The sequence below is a fragment of the Budorcas taxicolor genome, chromosome 7 (assembly GCF_023091745.1).
Source record: "Budorcas taxicolor isolate Tak-1 chromosome 7, Takin1.1, whole genome shotgun sequence".
Lineage (NCBI taxonomy): Eukaryota > Metazoa > Chordata > Mammalia > Artiodactyla > Bovidae > Budorcas > Budorcas taxicolor.
The window spans coordinates 89342360-89352877 of NC_068916.1; the positions used below are offsets into that span (position 1 = coordinate 89342360).

At 39.7% G+C, this 10518-nt stretch overlaps 1 long non-coding RNA gene across 1 annotated transcript; it reads left to right on the top strand.

Moving 5' to 3' along the window:
* Nucleotides 1-9289: 9289 nt before the first annotated feature.
* Nucleotides 9290-10518, top strand: LOC128050330 (uncharacterized). The gene is made up of 3 exons (XR_008199674.1): nucleotides 9290-9419; nucleotides 9661-9752; nucleotides 10403-10518. It is a non-coding gene; the product is annotated as an uncharacterized LOC128050330 (long non-coding RNA).

Below are 10518 nucleotides of genomic sequence, written 5' to 3' on the forward strand. Positions count from 1 at the left end.
TTTGTGCTATTTAAAAATCGGCAAAGGGGCAGATGGGACAGGAATTACGTGAGCAGAGGGAGGGTGGGAAGAATTCAAAGGGGTAAGGGAGTAGATTGGCAGCATCTTATAAAAGTACACAGCAATCACTAGGATTTAATTTTCATTTGAAATGAGAAAAAAATTCACGAAAGACTTGGGGCAGAGGAATGATATGATTCACCTTAAGAATTTTAAAATGTCACTTTGGACACTTGGTGAGAAAACACCATGGGGAGATACGCAGGAGAAGAGAGACAGTTGGAATTTGTTCTTGCAAAAACAAAATAATAATAATTTGTTATTGCAATAATTCAGATGAGATTTTGATGGGAGCTGAGACAGGTGACAGTGGTAGAGAGGATGAGAAGTACTCAAACTCTGAATTGGAATTAGATTTTGAAGGTAGAATTAGTAGGATTTGTCAAAAGTGGAATGTATCAGTTAGGAATTTAGGAACTATATTCAGCCATCAGGAACAGAAATCTACCTAGAGTGTTTGGTTTTTTTTGAATGTAAAGTAATTCTAGAAGTAGACCATCCAATGATGGTATAACCTGGACATTTTATACAACCTTTCCAGAAGTCTTATAAAACATTTTTACTTGTAACTCCTAAGGTAGAGCTTAGTCACAAAGCTATGTTTAATTACAAGGCATGTCTGGGAAATGAGGCCTCCCAGATGACATTATTGTTGCTCCCTGCCAAAGAACTCCTGGAGTTCTGATACTAAGGAAATAGGAAGAATAGATACTGGTGATAACTAGCACCTTTGACATAAGGGCGAGATGAACTGAGAGGTCAAGGAGGACCAGAAAGAAAGTGCTTTTACCCCTTATATGGCATGGATCCTTTAGCCTTTAGGGAAGCTTATGAACCACCCTCTGAGAACAGCATTTTAAGTGTATGAAGTGAAATACATAAGATTACATGGGAAGCTAATTCTATTAAAATATTACTATCAAAATATTAGAAAATATGTGATATGCATGCTCCTATAAAATTCAAAGTAACGAGAAGTGTTAAAGATATTTTGAAATCTCTGCAACAACTGTACTATGATATAAAAATATCTGTTAACCATTATTCGTGACATTGTCACAGATACTACTAACACTAATGTGATTGATTGCCTGTGATCATAAAAGAAGGAAATGGTACATTTCAGGTATAGCTTCATGGTGTGATAGGTGTAAATCTTTCCCCATCCAAGTTAATAGAGTCTGTCACCCCTTGAACATTCATGAACCCAAAGTTAAGGACCTCTTTCCAAGAGGGCTTCAGCCTATGCAACTGAAAGTATATAAGATGTAGTTACTGAGGTTTGAGAGAAAAGAAATCCAGAGTCCATTTTTGGACACATTAAATTTGAAATGTCTGTTTTACTATTAAAATTAGATTCAGTTAGAGTAGTAGAAAAATTCTGACTATCCATGGTTTACGTAACAAAATCACGTGAACGTCTGAGACAGGCAGTTCAGAGTTGGCATGATGGCCCCACAATGTCAATATCCCAGGATCGTTTCATCTTGTTGCTCCACCGTGTGCTTTTTCATTCCTAAGTTTCCTCTATGGTCCAAGATGGCTTTTGGACTTGAATCCTTATATCCATTCTAAATGCCTAGAACAGAATTCTGGCAAATAAATAATTGTTGAGTGAATACACAATAGAGGCACAAATATTCATCCCAGAAATAACAGCTCAAGTTTTAAGAGGAGATAAGATTTTTAAGGAAAAAAAAAAGTTATGTATGTGCGTGCGTGTATACACACGCATATGTATGTATAAAAGCATATATATTTGAGATTTTTCTTTAGAAATCTAATTTTTATATAAAAGTTTATGTGTGTGTACGTGTACATTCACATACAACACACACACACACACATATGTAGGAGGGCCTGCATTTAGAAGGCCTCTACACTCAGTTTACTGTTCTGCTATGGCAGCCCACTCCAGTACTCTTGCCTGGAAAATCCCATGGACAGAAGAGCCTGGAAGGCTGCAGTCCTTCCAGGGGTTGCTAAGAGTCGGACACGACTGAGCGACTTCACTTTCACTTTTCACTTTCATGTATTGGAGAAGGAAATGGCAACCCACTCCAGTGTTCTTGCCTGGTGAATCCCAGGGACGGGGGAGCCTGGTGGGCTGCCATCTCTGGGGTCACACAGAGTCGGACACGACTGAAGCGACTTAGCAGCAGCAGCAGCATGACCATCTTGAAATTCTTCATAATTTCTCAATGAAATTCATTTTCATTTTGCACTGGGGCCCCACAAATTAAGTTGATCTTGTGAACGGACTTTTTGTTCTGGTGATTCCAAACCTCAGCTTGGATTGTACTTTGTCTGCTGGAGAAAATAAAACCATGAGAAATCTTGGGCGAATGGGCCTATTTGCATTCGTCCATAAACGGTGAGTCACAAGTTTCAACTCCCACATAAAATTTTAGTTTCCAGCAAATAACACCTGTGCTAAGACACACATATAGAATTAGTCAACACAGCCGAACACATACCTGAATAAACATGTATAGTGACTTGGTTGAATATAGATTAATACTACTTTACTATATTTATAAGCCATCACACAGGACAAATAAATTCAACTTCCTTGCTTGTCAGAAAAGCCTCTTAAGTGGAATTCCAAGTTTTAAGACTATTCAATCTTTAATGGATGATACCAAAAAATAAAGTTTAAAAAAAAAAAAAACTTGGCAGTGAGAAAAAGAGGCTGGTGGCAGATAAGGTGAAAAAAAATTTCTTGACCTACTGTATCACCAGAAATGCAGCTGGCTCTAGTCTGCATTCCCCAGCTACACGTTTCTCACTCAAGCATAGGCCATCTGCTAACCAGCCAAGGTGACTGTCACTCTCAGCCCCCAATATAAAGGAAACCAGCTCAGATAACTGTTGTGGGCATTTTGCCTAATTTAAGAAAAGAAGAGGATCATTGTTACCATCTTTCTAAATTCCATATATATGCACTAATATACTGTATTGGTGTTTTTCTTTCTAACTTACTTCACTCTGTATAATTGGACTCTGTTGGAGAAGGCGAGGGTGAGATGATTTGAGAGAATAGCATTGAAACATGTATATTATCACATATGAAACAGCTCTCCTGTCCAGGTTCAATGCATGAGACAGGGCACTCAGGGCTGGTGCACTGGGAGGATCTTGAGGGATGGGATGGGGAGGGGGATGCGGGAGGGGGGTTCAGGATGGGGAACACATGTACACCCATGGCTGATTCATGTCAATGTATGGCAAAAATCACTACAATATTGTAAAGTAATTAGCCTCCAATTAAAATAAATAAATAAATTTTTTTAAAAAAGAAAGAAAAGAAGAGGAGACTGACCAAATCATCATTTGTCACAACCAAATTTTTTTTAATTTAAAAATATATTGATTATTCTAATTCAAAAGACCCTGGATACCTTAGAAATGGTGGAACGAAAACAGGAGTTAACAGATCTATTGCTTAAAGTTACCTAAACTGACATTCAAAATATCAGTATAGTAATGTTCATACCAGTGGTTCTTAACCCATCCTCAGCATCAGAATCACCTTGGGAAGTTTTCAACACTAAGATAACCAGATTTTTTAAATTGCAGCCCTTCAGTTATACTCTCTTAATTGGCTTGTTACAGGCATTCATATTTTTCCACACTCCTACATGATTTAAATATACATTATATTATATTTAAATTCACATTTTATTATGTAGTATATAATATACATTATATTATATTATAGGCTGAGAATTGTGATTGCTCTCACCTTCAGATAGAGATATTAAAGTATTTTCCTATCTCCCAAATATCTCTGGATTTTTTTTTCTTTTTCTTTTTTAAATTATAGGGCAGGTCTGTAATGACCTGACTTCAACTTTAGAATTAATGATAGACTTGCAATTCACTTTTGGTTGAGTCCTGGGATTCCCTGAGAAAGACAGGCACCCACTTGCAGAACAGCTGCAGGAATGTTTCGAGCCAATTAACACAGCTTTAAAGAAGGCTTATGCAGCATAGCATACTCCGGAGTGAAAAACAGCAGGATTTTACTTCACAGTGGGCAACAAGCTTCCATACAGTGCTCGGAAGGCCACGAACTGATGAGGTAAAAGTTCAGAGCTGGACACCTTGGGAAATAAAGCTGTTTGGGTGTTAGTTTTCTGGATAGCAGTATGATTCTTCCTTTAAGCTTTGAACCTAAAACTATTTGGGATGCAAATAATTCTCAAGTGTATTACAGACTCACTATTTTTCCCAAGAAGTTTACTGAGTATAATTTAATCCTTTTTAATACAGATTCTTAATCATTATCAACTACGATGGTGTAATCAGTCAAGAAATTATAAGGATGCCATGGGGCAACTAAGCCTGTGTGCCGCAACTAAAGTGTCCATGCCCTGCGTTGAAGAACTCACATGAGGCAAAAAGACCTGCTGCACCACAACTAAAACCTGATGCAGCCAAATAAATAAGTAAATAAACAGGGTGATGGGAGTTTTCCAAGTACCATGGTTAACTTCTGAAAAAAAAAAAAAAGAAAAAGAAATTATAAAGGAAAGTGGAGACGGTGAGGTGCGGCAGGGCTATCCAAGGTGAACAGAACCTGGCTTCCTAACTTGAAGGTCCAGAGAATTATTCTTATTATAAGCTGTTCCCTGGTGGCTCAGCTGGTAAAGAATCTGCCTGCAATGTGGGAGACCTGGGTTCGATCCCTGGGTTGGGAAGATCCCCTGGAGAAAGGAATGGCTACCCATTCCAGTATTCTGGCCTGGAGAATTCCATGGACTATATAGTCCATGGGGTCACAAAGAGTTGGGCACGACTGAGAGACTTTCACTAGATCACTAGAAAAGATAGACTGAGGCATATTAAAAATTTTAAGAATTCATTTGAGTAAAAATCAATTTGAATTAGGCAGTTTCCAATCTAGCAGATAGAAAAGAGCTCCAGGGATCTATACAAAATGGAAGACTTTTATAGCTTTAAGAGAGCAGGAAGTTATTCTAGGCAAAAAAGCAGATGGTTATGGCAAGGTTAATTCTTTAGGGGATGGTGGTGGGATCTACCAGGGGGTTTACCTAACTAGTAGTGAGCAAGTAATTCCTGATTGACCAAACATTCCATTTCTGGTAGTGCTGAAACTGTAATTAAATTGTCTTGGTTTGGTGATATGGGGCTTAGAATAAGCAGCTCCATTTTCGTCCTCTTGTCTTGCTTTTACCACAGCCCAGAGCCATGACCACATAAGATTAAATTCATAAAATACTTACTGCTGGGAGGGATAGTACAAGGATGCCAAGTCTGTAACTCTAACTTTCTCACACTGGAAATATTGGTGTTAACCTAGCACATTTTTGCTCATCTTCAAGCTCCAATGGAAGCTAAATCAAAATGAGAAGCTAATTTATAGATTTATCTTGAGAAATCTCTGTCTCTGAGGCGCCGGTCTTCTCTATGTCTAGAGAATATAAAGTTGTGGTTAAGAGTGTGGACTCTGGAACCAAACTGGTTTGGGTATTAATCCTATTTCACTTCTCTGTGAACTCCTTGTCTGTGGTGGAGGCTTCTGACAAAGGTGGTACACTGGAGAAGGGAATGGCAAAACCACTCCAGTATTCCTGCCTGGAGAACCCCATGAACAGTGTGAAAAGGCAAAAACATATGACACAGAAAGATGAGCCCCCTCCAGGTAAGTAAATGTCCAATATACTACTGGGGGAAAGTGGAAAAATAGCTCCAGAAAGAATGAAGAGGCTGGGCCAAAGCAGAAATAATACTCAATTGTGGGTGTGTCTGGTGAAAGTGAAGTCCAATGCTGTAAAGACCAATATTGCATAGGAACCTGGAATGTTAGGTCCATGAATCAAGGTAAATTGGAAGTGATCAAGAAGGAGATGGCAAGAGAGAACATTGATATTTTAGAAATCAATGAACTAAAATGGACAGGAAGGGGTGAATTTTATTCAGATGACCATTATATCTATTACTGCAAGCAAGAATCCCTTAGAAGAAATGGAGTAGACCTCATAGTCAACAAAAGAGTCCAAAATGCAGTGCCTGGGTTCAATCTCAAAACAACAGAATAATTTCAGTTCATTTCCAAGGCAAATCATTCAATATCACAGTAATCCAAGTCTATGACTCAACCACAAACTCTGAAGCAGCTGAAGTTGAACAGTTCTATGAAGACCACAGGAGAAGGCAGTGGCACCCCACTCCAGTACTCTCGCCTGGAAAATCCTATGGATGGAGGAGCCTGGTGGGCTGCAGTCCATGGGGTCGCTAAGAGTCTGACATGACTGAGCCACTTCACTTTCGCTTTTCACTTTCATGCATTGGAGAAGGAAATGGCAACCCACTCCAGTATTCTTGCCTGGAGAATCCCAGGGATGGGGGAGCCTGGTGGCTACCGTCTATGGGGTCGCACAGAGTCGGACACGACTGAAGCAACTTAGCAGCAGTAGCAGTAGCAGCATGAAGACCACAAGACCCTCTAGAACTAACACCAAAGAACAATGTCCTTTTCATCATAGGGGGTGGAATGCAAAAGTAGGAAGTCAAGAGATAACTTGGAGTAACAGGCGAGTTTGGCCTTGGAGTACACAATGAAGCAGGGGAAGGGCTAAAAGAGTTTTGTAAAGAGAACACATTGGGCATAGCAAACATCCTCTTCCAACAACACAAGAGAAGACTACACATGGACATCACCGGATGATCAATATGGAAATCAGATTGCTTATATTTTCTGCAGTTGAAGATCGTTATTGTTTTTCAGTCGTTAAGTCATGTCCAACACTTTGTGACCCCATGGACTGCAGCATGCCAGGCTTCCCTGTCCTTCACTATCTCCCAGAGTTTCCTCAAACTCATGTCCATCGAGTTGCTGATGCCATCCAACCATCTCATCTTCTGTTGCCTGCTTTTCCACCTGCTTTCAATCCTTCCGAGCAACAAGAGCTTTTCCAATAAGTCAGCTCTTCATATGAGGCGGCCAAAGTATTGGAGCTTCAGCTTCAGCATCAGCCCTTCCAATGAATATTCAGGACTATTTCCTTTAGGATTAACTGGTTTGATCTCCAGTTGCAAACAGTCAGACATGACATAGTGACTGAACAACAACTGAAAATTCTATTTAACTTGTTCTTAATGAGAGAACCAGGAAAATGTCACAGCTGATTCAAAGGCAAAGTTAAAGAATGGAGATATTTATAAATCAGAAATATGAAACAAATTTGCAGAGGGACCAAAAGCTTGCTTTTGGGACTGAGAGGGTCCCTATTGTCTTTCCACCAGAAAAAAAATTTATGTGCATCTCTAGATAAGAATTTTATGCATCGCCCTTGACTTCCAAGGTTAGGATATCACACCCAAGCAACCCTCTGAGCCAAGTTTTATAGACAGTGCCTATAAATTTGGGGAAATTCCTTGTTCTTGAAGTTTGCAAAATATTGGAATATTCTTGGATTGCCAGGAAGGAAAGTTTCCTTGCCACTTGTCAGTCTGGAACTGTCTTGGCCCCTTTAACCTTCTGTATCAAAAATATCATAGATTAGGTGGCTTACAGACAACAGAAATTTATTGGTTACAGTTCTGAAGAGTGGGAAGTATAAGGTCAAGGCAGATTCCATTTCTGGTGAAGGTCTGCTTCCTTATTCATAGATGGTTACCTTTTCATTGTTTCCTTACATGGCAGAGGGGAAAGGGAACTCTCTGAAACCTCTTTTATAGGGCACTAACTCCATTCATGTATGCTGCTCATGACCTAATCATCTCCCAAAGGCACTACCTCCAAATACCAGCACATTTGACTTCGACATGAATTTCAGGGAGGGGATACAGACATTCAGCGTATATCAGTGACCCTGTAAGTCAGGGGCAGGCCAGCTTTCCTAAAAGGCCTCCATAGGCACCAACTTTCCATTTCTTTAATTTTGAGTTATTTTGGTATTAACATATATTAGGATGACATTAAATTTGTAAATAGCTAGTATAGAAGTCTTTATGATATGGAGTCTTGCTTGTCAAAAACTAGGAAGGGTATGAAATTTTGCTGCATTCACAAGCTGACAAGTTGGCCTGTAACCAATTTATGTATGCTGGCAGAAGATATGAAACTTATGAATCAGAGAAAAAGATTTCATTGCTCACTGCAATGGCAGTAGCTACAATATTATAATTTTACACTGGTTCCCTAAGCACCAGTTGTGAAAAGAACCAGGTACCATCTCTACACACCGTGAATTGTTTCACAGGAAAGAAACTGTTAGCTTAGGGATCCAAAGTTTCCATACTGGCCGGTAAGAAGAACTTCCCTTTGCTGTAGAGGAGATATCATGTCATTTTTCAAAGCTGTTTGCTACATAAACACCGTTGAAAAGTTTGTCTATCTGGTTTTGGTAGTAGGGTGATGCTGGCCTTGTAGATTGAGTTCAGAAGTGTTTCTTTCTCTGCACTTTCTTGAGACTTTCTTGCACTTTCATTTGTGAAGGAAAAATGTTCACTTTTCTCTAAATGTGGTAGAATTCACTGTTATGCCATCTGGTTCTGGACTTTTGTTTTTGGGGAGCTTTTTGTTACTGACTCAATTTCATTGCTGATAGTGGGTCTGTTCCTATTTTCTCTTTCTTCTTGGTTCAGTATGAGGAGATTGTACATTTCTTCTAGGTTTTACATTTTGTTGCTGTATAGCTGTTCATAGCTATCTCTCATGATCGTTTATGTTTCTATACTATCACTTATATAACTTCTCTTTCTTCATCTGTGATTTTATTGATTTGGGCCCTCTCTCTTTTCTTCTGGATGAGTAGCACTAAAGATTTATCAATTTTGTTTACCTTTTCAAAAAACTAGATCTTTGTTTGATCTTTCCTATTTTTTTAGTCTTTACTTCATTTATTTCTGCTGTGTCCTTTGATGCTTTTGAAATGTGGTGTTGGAGAAGACTCTTTAGAGTCCCATGGACTGCAAGGAGATCCAACCAGTCCATTCTAAAAGAGATCAGTTCTGGGTGTTCTTTGGAAGGAATGATGCTAAAGCTGAAACTCCAGTACTTTGGCCACTTAATGCGAAGAGTTGATTCATTGGAAAAGACTCTGATGCTGGGAGGGATTGAGGGCAGGAGGAAAAGGGGACGATAGAGGATGAGATGGCTGGATGGCATCACCGACTCACTGGACATGGGTTTGGGTGAACTCCAGGAGCTGCTGATGGACAGGGAGGCCTGGCGTGCTGCAATTCACGGAGTCGCAAAGAGTCAGACACAACTGAGCAACTGAACTGAACTGAACTGGACTGAATAACTTTGAATTTTGTTTATTCTCCTTCTTTTAGTTCCTTTAGGTATAATGTTAAGTCATTTGAGATTTTTCCTGTTTTCTAAGGTAGGTTTGCATGGCCATGAACTTCCCTCTTGGAACTGCTTTTTCATTTGTCTCCAGGTATTGTTTGATTTCCTCAGTAATCCATTGGTTGTTTAGTAGCATATTATTTAGTCTCCACATTTGTGTTTTTTTTTTTTCAATTTCTTTTTCTTATAGCTGATTTCTAGTCTCACAGAATTGTGGTTGGAAAAGGGTGCTTGATATTTCAGTTTTCTTAAATTTACTCTGACTTGTTTTGTAGGCCTGGTAGACGATATATCCTGGAGCATGTTCCACGTACACTGGAAAAGAATCTGGGCTGCTGTTTTTGGGTGGAATGTTCTATAACATCTAGTAAGTTCTTCTTGTCAATACGTATGTGATCGTGGTAGAATGAGTTCTCCAAAACGGCTGCAGTCAGTGTCTGTCCCAACGTGATCTCAGATTGCCTCCCGCCTCTACAGGAGGCTCTCCAAGAGGCTCTCCAAGATCGGCATATAGGTCTGAGTCAGGATCCTTTTCAAATGACTGCTTCTGTTTTGGGTCCTGAAGCATGTGAGATCTTGCATGCACTCTCTAGGAGTGGAGTCTATTTCCCATAGCCCTCTGGGTCTCCCCAAAGTGAGCCATTCTGGCCTTCAAAGCCAAACATTCTGAGGGCTTGTCTTCCTGGTGCAAGAGTCCTGGGCTGGGGAGTCCAGTGTAGGGCTCAGATTCCTTATTCTTTATTCTACAATTGTAATTATTCTCCTGCTATAGAATTGCCCACTGGTGGGTATAGGTATTAATTATACCACAGATCTGCCTCTCTTACCTGTCTCATTGTGGCTCCTCTTTTACATGTTTAGTTGTAGAAGATCATTTATGCTAGTCGACTGGTCCTTCTCATCAGCAGTTGCTCTTTAGATAATCTAGTTGCAATTTTGGTGTGCCCATGGGAAGGGGGCTCAGGGTCTACCTAATCTGACATGGCCATTCCCTGAAAGCTCATTTCTGTTTTTTAGCACTGAATAAGATGCCATTGTCTAGATGTACCACAGTTTATCACCTACAGAAGGACATCGTGTTTGCTCCCAAGGTTTGGCAATTATGAATAAAGCTGCTATAAACAAACATGTGC